Raw genomic sequence first — 13,500 nt, 5'->3', positions numbered from 1 at the left:
TCAGGTTAAATTGATAGCTCAGCCATCACCAATGAAAGTTGACATTGAATCACCTGCCTTTCTAGAACGTATACATGGGGATATATGTGGACCTATTCATCCACCTTGTGGGTCATTCAGATATTTTATGGTCCTAATAGACGCATCTTCAAGATGGTCTCATGTGTGCCTCCTATCGTCTCGCAACCTGGCATTTGCGAAATTATTGGCACAAATAATATGCTTAAGGGCACAGTTTTCGGATTATCCCATTAAGGCTATACACCTCGATAATGTCGGAGAATTTACGTCTCAATCTTTTGATGATTATTGTTTGTCAGTTGGGATAAAAGTTGAACATCCTGTAGCACATGTTCATACCTAAAATGGCCTTGCTGATTCATTTATTAAACGACTACAATTGATAGCAAGACCACTACTTATGAAAACACTGTTGCCCACTACCGTCTAGGGTCATGCTATCTTAAATGAGCATCTCTTATTCATCTCAGACCGACTCATTATAATAAATTCTCCCCGTCACAATTAGTATTTGGTCATGAACCAAATATTGCTCATCTCCGAATCTTTGGTACATCTTTGTATATGTGCCGTGCTTACACATGACCTTGTTACTAAGATGGGCCCCCAAAGAAGGTTAGGAATATATGTTGGGTTTGAATCACCCTCTATTATTCACTATCTTGAGCCATTGACGGGAGATTTATTCACTGCCCGATTTGCAGATTGTCGATTTGATGAAATAAATTTTCCAAAACTAGGGGAGAGAGAAAAGAAATCAAAAGAGAAATTGCGTGGAGAGTTCCATCACTGTCTCATTTTGATCCACGTGCCCCCATATGTGAACAGGAGATCCAGAAGATCATTCACTTGCAAAAAATAGCAAATCAAATGCCAGACGCCTTTACTGATTTGAAGAGGATAACTAAGATATTCCTGCAGAGAATGTGCCTATCCAAATTGATGTCCCAAAGGGAAAATCTACTAGTGTCATAATCTCATACACGCCTGAAGCGTGGTAGGCCATTGGGTTCTAAGGATAAAAATCCTAGAAAAAGAAATGCGAAAAATGATCAAAATGACACTATCAACGAATATCATGAAGATATTCAAGATCTGATTAATCCTAATATTCCTGAAGATATTAGGGAACCCGAGACTCAAGTGAATAAAGAACTATCATTGAGTTCTTCTGGTGATGGGATAGATTTGAATCGATCAAACATTATGGTGGATAATGTTTTTGCATATAATGTTGCATTAAATATTATGAAAGACATTGAGGATCAGGAACCTCAATCTACCGAAGAATGTCGACAAAGATACGATTGACCAAAGTGGCAAGAAGCAGTTCAATTAGAATTAAATTCACTTGCAAACGTGGAGGTTTTGGACTCGTAGTCCAAACGCCTAATGGTGTAAAACCGTTGGCCACAAATGAGTTTTTGTGCGGAAAAGGAATGAGAGAAATGAAATTGTGAGATACAAGGCACGCCTTGTTGCACAAGGATTCTCTCAACGATCCGTATCGACTAAAGAAACATATTCACCCGTTATGGATGGCATAACATTTCGATATCTCATCAGTTTAGCTGTACATAAAAACCTTGAAATACATCTGATGGATGTGGTTACAGCTTACCTTTATGGCTCACTTGATAATCAAATCTATATGAAAATTCCTGAAGGATTTAAAATGCACAAGCAATTAGCTCAAAGTCTCGGGAGATGTATTCAATCAGATTACAAAGATCGTTGTATGGTCTAAAACAATCAGGGCGCATGTGGTACAATCGCCTCAGTGAGTACTTGGTAAATGAAGGTTATATAAATGATGCCATTTGTCCATGTGTTTTTATTAAGAAAACAAAATCAGAGTTCGTTATAATTGCTGTTTATGTTGATGACATAAACCTAATTGGAACTCCAGAAGAGCTCCAAAAGGCGATTGAATATTTAAAGAAAGAATTTGAGATGAAAGATCTCGGAAAAACAAAACTTTGTCTTGGTTTGCAGATTGAACATTTGACAGATGGGATCTTTATCTATCAATCTGCTTATATCGAAAAGGTTTTAAAACGATTTTACATGGACAATGCGCATCCTTTAAGTACTCCAATGGTTGTTCGCTCGCTTGAAGTGAGTAATTAAAGATCCGTTAACCTCGAAGAGAATGAAGAGCTTAGCAGTCACGAAGTACCATATCTTAGTGCAATTGGTGCACTTATGTATCTTGCTAACGCTATAAGACTGACATAGCGTTCGTTAATTTGCTAGCAAGATATAGCTCTTCTCCTACACGAAGACATTGGAACGGAGTTAAGCATATATTGCGATATCTGAAGGGGACTAGCGATATGGGCCTGTTTTATACTAACAAAGGTAGTACAGATCTTGTTGGTTATGCAGATGCAGGTTATTTATCTGATCCACATAAAGCTCGATCTCAAACAGGCTATCTGTTTACATGCGGAGGTACTGCTATATCATGGAGATCGACAAAGCAGTCCATTGTTGCTACTTCTTCAAATCATGCTGAGATAGTCGCTATTCATGAAGCAAGTAGACAATGTGTGTGGTTGAGATCAGTGATACATTTCATCAGAGAAAGATGTGGCTTGAAGTGTGATACAAAAATACCCACGATATATGAAGATAATGTTGCATGCATAGCTCGATTAAAAGGAGGTTTCATAAAAGGAGATAGAACGAAGCACATTTCACCAAAGTTATTTTTCACACATGATCTCCAGAAGAATGGTGATATTGATGTGCAACAAATCCGTTCAAGTGACAATCCTGCAGATTTGTTCACCAAATCTTTGCCAACTTCAACTCTTGAGAAGATGATATTCAAGATTGGAATGCGAAGACTCCGACATCTGAATCTTGGTCTTCGTCAGGGGGAGTGAAATACGCGTTGTACTCTTTTTTCCTTAACCAAGTTTTGTCCCATTGGGTTTTCTTGGTAAGGTTTTTAATGAGGCAGCTCTCAAAGCGTATTACTAGATATGTGTACTCTTTTTCCTTCATTAGGACTTTTTCCCACGAGATTTTTTCCTAATAAGGTTTTAATGAGGCACATCGTCTATTAATGGACATCCAAGGGGGAGTGTTGTAAATATTATATTGTATGTCCATTTTACTTGGCCACAAAGTTAGTTTGGTCATTAAGTTTTTATGGCTTGTCTTAGAAGCCTTTTTCAACTATGGCTTGTCCTAGAAGCCTTTTTCCTTTTCTATATATAGAGGAGCTTGTTTGTATTGGGAAATATAGAAAGGAATATACACAAAACAAAAGTTAGAAGAAACATAGTACTACTGTTTCCTATCTCTCTCTCCGTATATCTTTTGCCTTTTAATTTGAAGCTTAGTCTTTATTTTATATCAAGATTAAAAATTAACCCTTCAGTCCTCTTTTTATCGAGACAAAAAAAGGAATACATAATGAAGAATTCATCATCCACGTAGCAGTTGTTTTACTGTTATTCGGTCAAGTGCTCAAAAGTTATTTTTGCTTAATTTCTGCCTTAATATTCTCTCTGTTTTGTGTGATGATGCTTGTAACGACTTTTTGTTGGATATGAAATTAAAGAGAGATATAAGGATTTCCAAATTTATAATCTTAAATATGTTTTAGATTTTTATGATCATAAAAAGACTTTAAGTTTAAAATTAAATTTATGTATAAAAAATTGTTTTCTAAATAAATTAATAAAAATTAGTGAAAAGGAGTGACTAATAATCTATAATTACTTTATTTATAAAATATATAGCACGAATAGCAACTTATCCTACACAATTGAACGTAGAAAATAAACTGTATATTGATACTATTAATTATATTGTATAGTTTTAATTGTAAAACAAAAAATAGTGCACCTTGACAGTGGTGTAGGCTTATAATTTTATCGGAAAAGAGACAAATATATCCTTAAACTCTGTGAAATTGAGCTATAATGCCTTTACTATTAATGAAAGGTATATCTTTCTAAATTTTGCATACTTTTAAGAGTATATTTGGCCCCTTTTTGCCTTATTAATTATCTAATTAGATTAATTGATGGATGCAGTTAAAATAATTAACGATAAATTTGGACAAGGTATTGAATAGTAAGGATATATTTTTGCTATAATATTAACCCTTTCCGTCCAATATAATTTTACATAGTTTAAAGACATATGTGATCCTTTTCATGGTTTTATAAATAGTGCAAAACAGAAAATTGGTCCACAGACAGACGCATTCGTCCTTACTGAAGGAAAAAGTTAAACGGTGGTTATTTCTAGGGCTGGGCATAAAATACCGAAAATCGAATTATCGAACCGAACCGGCTATTTCGGTATTCGGTTCGGTATTCGGTACTAAAATATAAAATTTAATATTTCGGTTTCGGTATTCGGTATTTACAATTATACCGTTCGGTAATTCGGTAAATACCGAATACCGAAATTAATACCAATACGTGTACAGCCTAAAGGAGTAAAGGGCTAAAACATTTTAGGTCCAGTAGTCCAGCCCAAACATTTCAAGTCCATTCGTTTCACAATCTTTTCATATTCTGTGAATTCTTTATAAACTGATAAGATATTGTCATTTCATTTCACTTCTACAATACCTTCTATGTGTCAAATATTTATCATTGATCAAATTGTTTCAGCCTTAAATCAATTTGATGTCCAATCTTGTGGAAAGAAAGCTCGAAATAATGTTGAAGCTATTGTTGGTTTATGGACTGTTGAAGCCTTAAATCAATTTGATGTCCAATCTTCACTTCGCAGTCTTATTTAAGCGGATCTTATTTGGTTGCCAATGCGCTTTGCTGCAAAAAAATGGTATTACCGAATACCGTACCGAACCGAAATTTGATTTACCGATTCCCGAATTACCGAACCGAAGTTTGAAAGTTCGGTATTTGGTATATACTTTCAATTACCAAATACCGAATTACCGAACCCGAACTTTAAAAATACCGAACCGAATACCGAACGTCCAGCCCTAGTTATTTCGTTTAAATATTAATTTAAAATGTGAAACAGAAATAGAAAGGAGAAAACAAAACTTGGCAAGAGGTGGAAGAGGACATATGTTGACTCTACTGACTACTTGGCATGCATCAATCACTTAACTATGAATATGGATTTTATTGAATTTTGACAGCTCCACCTGGTCCATCTCCATCTCTCTTCCATCTTTTTCTTGTCATTGCACTGAACACTAAACACCATACTGTTACTACTGCACTGAGACATTTTGTCTTGAATACTGTAATTTATTTGAAATTTAGTTTAATTTTCATTTTATGAGGTATATGTTTAACCTTAAAATGGAGAGCAATTAAATTTGTACGTGATGTCAAAGATATGTGGCTAAATTCAATTCAAGATTAAATAGCGAGATATGTCAATAAAATGAACGAGAAGCGGATCTAACCAAATGGTAAATACGTATGGCCCTGCATATAGAAACCGAGGTCGATACCTTTTGTTACAAGCTCTCACGAGGTATAATAATAAAAATGAACTTAAGAACGGATGAACCGATTTAATAAGATTCTTATGATTGTTGATGTAAACTATTTCTCTCTTTGCTATTGTCAACCCTTTTCATGAATGATAACCTCTTCTTTATATAGTCGAGGAGTTTCAACCCTAGTACAATTCTAAATAAAGCAAGTAAATGCGACGACGTATTGACTTGAGATCGACGCCGAAATATCCAGATGAGGACGGATATTTCGGTCTCCCGCTAATGGCAGTCCCGCTATTTGTGTCATATTATTGATTTTGTGTCATAATATTTAGAAATTTCAGTGGATCAAATATGCCCCTATACTATGCGGAACTGCACAAATTTTCCCTCCAATATTTTTATCAGGTTTCCGTTAACTCAAGGGCATGGGTGAACCAAAACATAATGTTAAGGACATGAATGAACCGACCTTTAAACGACGGGCAAATACGTGCAATTCCGAATAGTTGAGGGGCATATATGGACCTTTTTCGTATATTTAATTATACCCTTTAGAGCACTCATTTCTGCTTCATTAATTAACCAACCTACTAGAATTTTTGCGAAGTCTTGCCTTGTGATTTTTTTCTTTTATTGAGCGGGGTTCGAACCAGAATCGCAGGGTATTTTTGGCGACTATTATAAGCGAAGGGCAAAAATAAAAGACCAGCAATTTGAGGGACAAAAATTAAAGACCAGCGCCTTTGAAGGACAATCCGTTCAAAAAAATGATGATAATCCAATAACCTTATGTTGGGCTGTTTAGTCACTTCACCTAGTGTAAACCAGTGTTTTAAAAGGCAGTTTCAGCCTCGGGGCGAGGCACTGGTAAAATGTCTCGGGGCTCACGTGTGGGGTTTAGTTCCTGTGACGCTTACGCCCTAAACAAGTCTAACGCCCAACGCTCGTGGCTCGCGGCTCACCTAACAGTTCTCACACAAATTATATGTTAAATTCTTTAATTAAAATCGTTAACCCTCATAATTCTTAACAAATGAATGATAATAGTTTTTCATCTCTATAAATAAGAAGATTTGGTGTAACTCAAATAACAAGTCATGGTATTGCATATTTACTATTTAAGAAATTCGTGGGGGTGAATATCACTTAGTATTTCTTTTAAAACTACATAGCTGATTTTTATATTTTCACTTGTCATTGGTCTTTTGTATTATGTATCAAAATTATCATATTTTATTATTTCGCTATGTGAAAGTAATTTTAATTTTATTCATGAAGGAGTACGTTTTAATTATAATACTGATAAAGTTTATTGATATAACATGAACAGTCTGATAGAAATATTATTTTAAGAAATTGTGATTTTTTCATCGTTTGAAAGTTAAGATGTTAAAGTTTTTTTTTTTTTTTGAACTAAAGATTTTACTAAATTAAAACAGAGTACATGAATAAGGTATAGAGCAAAAGGTAGATCTAAACGATGCTATCTCTAAATTGTCCTTGTTTAATCGATCGACTAAAAATAAAATGTAGATTCTCCCATAGATATCACATGGTCATCAGTCCTTTTTGCTGTGACTTGCTAGTAGGTGTGCCACTTCATTCGCCTCCCGGAATATGTGGTTGACTGTGTTTGTATCCATTCCCACCATTAGGAACCTGCAATCACGCAATAGATTTGTGTGTTTATCAATAGTACTTTCTGGATTTAGCGCTCTTACCAATGTTTGACAGACAACTTCCATGATCAAGGGGTAAAGATTTTTGGTGAAGGCCAATTCCTGTCCCTGTAGTTGTGCTTGGGCTTTTGCATGAGGTGCTGAGTTTGCGTATATCTTGGCGCAGAAACCTACACATTTCATACAGAAAAATTTGAACGATTTTTTAAGCCTTGTGCCAAAAACAATAATTAGTTTTTTAAAAAAATTAAAAAACAAAAATAATTTTTTTTAAAAATTAAAAATATTTTTAAAAAATAATATTTAAAAAAAATAAAAATTATTTAAAAAAACTTTGAGCGAAAATTTCGTACATATTTTGTAAAAAATCTATTACTATGTTTTGTAAACTGAAAAATTTCGTTTTATTTTGTAAATACTTTTCTTTGTTATGCATGTATAGGTCATTCACCCATATGGAAACTAGTGAATTTGATTCTAAAAAACGTGTGATGCTCATGATTATCTGACTTTGATCCTAAACAGAGTAGTTTTCACCAAATATAACTGTTAATCTGTTAGTATATTCTATGCAATCATATTTTTTTATTTTTTTTTTTAACTACAAGGGAAAGAGGAAGGGGGTAGAAAATTGAAAATATACATACTATGTGGAAGACTGTACCACTAATAATATGTTTTGGTGGTTTATTCTATTTCGTTAAGAAAATCAGAATAAATTGCTTAACAAATTTTGAGGCTTTGTGAGAGACGGTCGAGTAACTTTTGGATGTCTTTAAATCTCAATTTATTGGTATAGTTCTATAAAGGTAATTCGTGAATTTGAACTGACTCATCTCGTCTCTAATACAATCATAAAATATGTTCTTAAAACTTCAAACCATATTAAGCATTCTATATTTTATTGTTACATAAGTGAAAGATAAAAATAAAGTTAGATGCATGAAAATAATGACATGTTTTTAGAGGTGTTGAACTGGGGGTCAAGGAAAATTAATCAGATCAAGGTTCCCTTTTGACCTATAGCTTTGTGCACCGATCTGTCTTTTTTCTTTTTTTTTCAAAAAGAAAAGATAAAAAACGCTTCCATATTTTATTGTTACATAAGTGAAAGATAAAAATAAAGTTAGATGCATGAAAATAATGACATGTTTTTAGTGGTGCTGAACTGGGGGTCAAGGAAAATTAATCGGATTAAGGTTCCCTTTTGACCTATAGCTTTGTGCACCGATCTGTCTTTTTTTTGTTCAAAAAGAAAAGATAAAACATGAAAATAATGACATGTTTTTAGAGGTGCTGAAATGGGGGTCAGTGCTGAAATAGGGGTCAAGGAAAATTAATCGAATTAAGGTTCCCTTTTGACCTATAGCTTTGTGCAACGATCTGTCTTTTTTTGTTCAAAAAGAAAATATAAAAAACGCCGTTGCCGGGGATCGAACCCGGGTCACCCGCATGACAGGCAGGAATACTTACCACTATACTACAACGACATTGTATGGTATTATGCTCCTAAAATCTAATATAACAGGAATGAAGTGTGTATTATGAAATATATTAAGGGCCTAAAATGTTATTATAGTAATTAAAAAAATCATGACATGTGGGTAAGAAGGGTATGATTTATAAATAATTATATTAAGGGTTAATATATAGTACTCCTTCCATTTCATTTGAGTTGGACATTATTTTTTTATTAGTCCGTTCAAAAAAGAATTATATACATTACTTTTAGAGTAATTTAATTTTAAACTTTTAGTTTACCCTTTACTTAAGGTAGGCTTTTATAGTTGCTCAAATCTCATAGCATATTTAAGACCACAAATTTCGTTTTAAAAAAAAAATAAAAAAAATTAAACTCCGTCCCCTGTTAAAAAATGTCACTTTGGTTGAAACCGGTGGAGTAATACGTATATTTCCCAAAATATCCTTTAACCAACAAAAATTGATATAAAGAGGTGAAAGCAAAAATATATATTATACTAGAGAAACAAAAAAGAAATAGAAAAATAGGAAATATAGATAGTTGACTGGAAAATTAAACCAAACAACGCATGATAAACAAAGGCAGGCAAGGGCTCACGGCGCATGTTATGGAGATGAGTGTTGCCTTCACAACAATTTCCCACTTTTCAGGAAAGGCAGTTTCAGAGGCCGGAGTTAGAATTTGAAGTTAATGGGTTTGATATTCTAGTCCTTCAAAATTATTGGGTTCTAGATTAATAACTTGTGTACATTCAGTGTCTTTTTTAGTATAAATACAGTATTGAACCAAAGTTACTGCGTTCGGCTGAACTCGTAACCAAAGAGCTAGCTCCGGACCCTGGGCTGTTTGGTGCTTCCTCTTAAAAAAACAATTTCGTTGCTGGAATTCAAAGAAAATAAGTCAGGATGCCAATTGCCATTGAAGAAAACTAAAGTTGAAACTTGAAACTAAGGTTGCATTGACAAACTAAATAGCTAGCCTAGGTAGAGTGAGGTAGAAACTAATTGGAGCTAGTCAATTGGTGCATGTTCTTATCTTCCACATTTGTGTGATTGATCATACTATTTTGTTAGGAGTTATCAAATATTGATTACTATCAGCGTAAATAAATTTTTTACACTTAAAGTGCATAGCTTATTTATTTTTCACTTCCCTTTGCCTCTTAATAGCTATGGCATTTTAGATCTTAAAACTACTTCTTCCTTCTTATAGGGAAAGGTTATGGGCGGCTGGTAGGGTATGTAGAAGTAGGAGTCGCTTAAAACTACTTCAATTAGATTATTTATTTCAAGTAATGGGCTGACCATGGCCATAATTAGGAGTTGCTTGAAACTACTTCAATTAGATTATTTATTTCAAGTAATGGCTGACCATCAATTGTAACCATATATAATTGATGACATTCCATTCATATCTCAAGTGCTGCTGTTGGTGTATCTGGTCCATCACACAATAATATATATTGGGGAAAATACATTAATCCCCCCCCCCCCCCCACCCCCAACAACGTATACTCGGATTAATTATGACGCACCCAACCTTTGTGGGCGACCTATTACCCCGTAAGGGGTGTCGGAGGGACGGGACGTTCGGTCCGCCGGCCGGTCCCAAGACCCCGTCCCCGTCCTGGTCAATGATGGGGGGGCGGGCAGAGGGGGAAGGGGATGGGTAGGGGGCGGAAGGGGCGGAAAGTCCCGGCGAGGCCCGGTCAAGCCCGGTACCAGACCGGCTGACCAGTCCCGCCCCGCTTGAAAACGTTAAGTCTTAATTTTTTTTTTTAAAGTGGTCAGCGTTTGACCGTTGGAGGTGGGGCTCAGCTGCTGGGTGGAATTTCCATTAACGTTGGGGCTCCAACGGTCTCATTTTCAGCCGTTGGAGTCCCCTCTCCCCCCCCCCCCCCCCCCCCCACAAACAAAAAATACCCCCAAAGTTTAATAAATTGCATTTTAATCCAAATTCTAAACTATAAATACCTCTTCGTTTTTATTCATTTTCACACAAATCATCCACCAATTATCTCTCTCTCTAATATTTATTATCAATTATATGTCTCTCTAATAGTTGGTGAAATATTATTATTATTTTGGTTATTAAGTATTATTATTATTATTATTTTGGGGCAATATTTGAATTTTGGAGCAACTTTCAAGCTTCGAGTAACATAATTTCAATTTCAACGTTTACGGTTACGTCTGCTTTTACGTAGACGTTTGGTACACTCGTTCCATCCTTTAATTTATTTAATTCTTGCATTTTATTTGCGTCTTTTTTCAATTAATTTTCATATTTTATTTTATTATACTTTGATAATATGTCTAAAAAAGTTAAGATCCCGGTCCTAGGTAAAACTGTCGAAATCCCTAACCCTTTTAGCCGTAGTAGTAAGAGTAAATCTGGTTCTTCTAGTAAATCTAAAATTCAATTTAGAAACAATACAGAGGATTTCACTCATGTTGATGAAATTGAATTTTTTGTTCCCCCCGGTTTTTCTCCTATTCTAGAAGATTTAGAATTACAAATTGAAGCCTTAGATAGAGCTTATGGTAATTTAGAATTTGATGATTTGGAAAATTTAGAAGTAGAAGAAGGCGAGGAATAAGATTTAAATGAGACACCTACTAGTCCCGTTACCGAAGCTCCAACTCAGACTACATCTTAGTCTGGAGCTGGTTGTCCCCTTAAACCTCCTACTCGAGGTATGACTAAGGCGCAACGTCCTAGAACTAGTGTCGTATGGAAGTTCATGACTTTAGATGATACTAAAACTCAGGCTATTTGTCACAAATGTAAACAAATTAAAAAACACGGAAGCGGTGGAGGGGCGGGTGGGGCGGGTGGTTTAGCTAGACACTTGATAACATGTGTTGGAAAATCATACTTAGATGCTCGATTAGCGGCCGGACTTAAAAACACATCAACCGGCGCTACTAGTGCCGCTCCCGGTGGATCCGTTGGGGGATCTAATATGGTCCAACAAACTTTAAATCCTTCTAACCCCGCTGTTACTCAAAGGGCTTATAGTAAACATAGATGTTACATCCCATGTTCTCTTTTGGAGAAGTATGAAACAAATGATATTAGTAACGTGCACGAGGTTATTCCCCAAGCTTATAGGTGGTTAAAGTGATGGTACACATGTATCGTAAGGATTTGAAGTTAAAACAATCGAAAAAAATAAGTTTTGTCGAGTTTCAACATTTATTTGAGTGAAATACGGTCCAAGCTATAATATCCCGTATTTTTGGACTAGGAAAATTTAATCGTCCAACATGAGCAAATTTACCCGAGCCCCTGAGAATTCGATCATATTCAAGGATGAAAATCGAGAGCTCGGTGTACAAAGAGTTTGAGGTCCCGAAATAATTTAGGACTTAACAAGTGTGACCACGGTGATTGAGAATAATATTTTATGTGTGGCAAATGAGCTATGGACTAGTGCTATATCACATAATCGTGGCAATGAATATATGAAGTGTATTAAAAATAATTGTTATTAAAGTGAATTGAGATCAAGAAATTAATTATGTGTATAATGAGAGGTTGGATCGTGGTGGAGATAAAATAATTTAACAATAGGTTAATGGATATGTTTGGTGGCAGAAGCTCCTCCAAGTGTCATAATTGGAAAAAGGTGTCAAATGAATAAGCAATGTCGTGGAAGCTTTAGATGAAAATGACCATTATATTAATTGTTTACATATATGTGTGTTGACCCCAAGACATATAAAAATATATATACAAACGTATTTTCAGCAAGCAGCAACTACATTCATAAATTCGACCAAATGTTTGCTGAACCCATTTTTCATTAGCTTTGGCATCAACACATTTGAGAGAATCAAGTGTTGGAAGCAACTATTTTCTAATTTGGGAGTAATTCCAAATATGACCAGCAATCTTGGAAGTTACATTTAAAATTAGTCTTTCTCAAGAGTTTGTGCAGCAACGTTTCTTATTATTTTAATGGAGAAAATGTAACAAGAACAACATACGAGTTTTCAAATTCGATCCCGTTGTTCCATTTTTTCACGTTGTTGAATTCGGGCTTTCTTCGAAGGGAAGTAAGGTGGAAGAAGAATAGTTCTTTGCATATAAGGTAAGAAATCCTCTCTCCTAGATGTATTTGATTTATCCAAGTCGTATCTACGTTGCTAGATGAATTAAATACGAACTTTGAATAGAATTGTCATGTGATAGAGTTGGAGTTGGATGTTTTTCTTGTTGTAATTATATGATACAAGCTGAGATTTGTAGTAAATAATGCTCTTATCATATTGAGAATATTTTTAAGGTTAAGAAGGAAACATACGAAAAGGTGCTATGGAGAATACGGATTATAATTAGAGCTTGTATGTTTCGTTATAAAGTATTACGGTTGTTATGGATATGCAATGTTGTGTTGAGATTTATTTATGGTTGTTGTGGTGATATACCGAATTGGGGGATGCTAATGATATAGGGGAGGTGCTGCTCGAATTTCGGCAAAATTCTTAAAGAATTTAATTTGGAGGCTTAAGATAAGCATATGACGACAAGCCTAATAATAAGTATGAATGGTTTTATATATAGATTACGAGACTATGAATGATCATACGTAGATTTCAAGACGAGAAGTAAGTGGAAAGTGAAAAGTAAGCTTCCAAGTATGTAAAGCTATCCTTTCTTTCTTTCTTTTGGCATGATTTGTATGAAAAGAACAAATGACGAATGTATAAGCTCCTATTCTTAGAGACACTAGGATGGCTAATGTCCTTGACTTCCATAAGTTATTTCATGTTATCTTGATACGTGTCTATGATTCCTGAGGCTCTATTTGATATAGTCCATAGTGACATTCAAAGGGTACTTAACATGACTATCGCCTT

At 34.9% G+C, this 13,500-nt stretch overlaps 1 non-coding gene across 1 annotated transcript; it reads right to left on the bottom strand.

The window, feature by feature from the left end:
• Nucleotides 1-8,570: 8,570 nt before the first annotated feature.
• TRNAD-GUC (transfer RNA aspartic acid (anticodon GUC)) lies at nucleotides 8,571-8,642 on the bottom strand. The gene has a single exon. It is a non-coding gene; the product is annotated as a tRNA-Asp (tRNA).
• Nucleotides 8,643-13,500: the final 4,858 nt, after the last annotated feature.

This window comes from Lycium ferocissimum, chromosome 4, assembly GCF_029784015.1.
Source record: "Lycium ferocissimum isolate CSIRO_LF1 chromosome 4, AGI_CSIRO_Lferr_CH_V1, whole genome shotgun sequence".
NCBI classification, from domain to species: Eukaryota; Viridiplantae; Streptophyta; class Magnoliopsida; order Solanales; family Solanaceae; genus Lycium; species Lycium ferocissimum.
The sequence above is the reverse complement of the archived record's forward strand: the minus strand, read 5'-3'. Positions and strand labels throughout refer to the sequence as shown.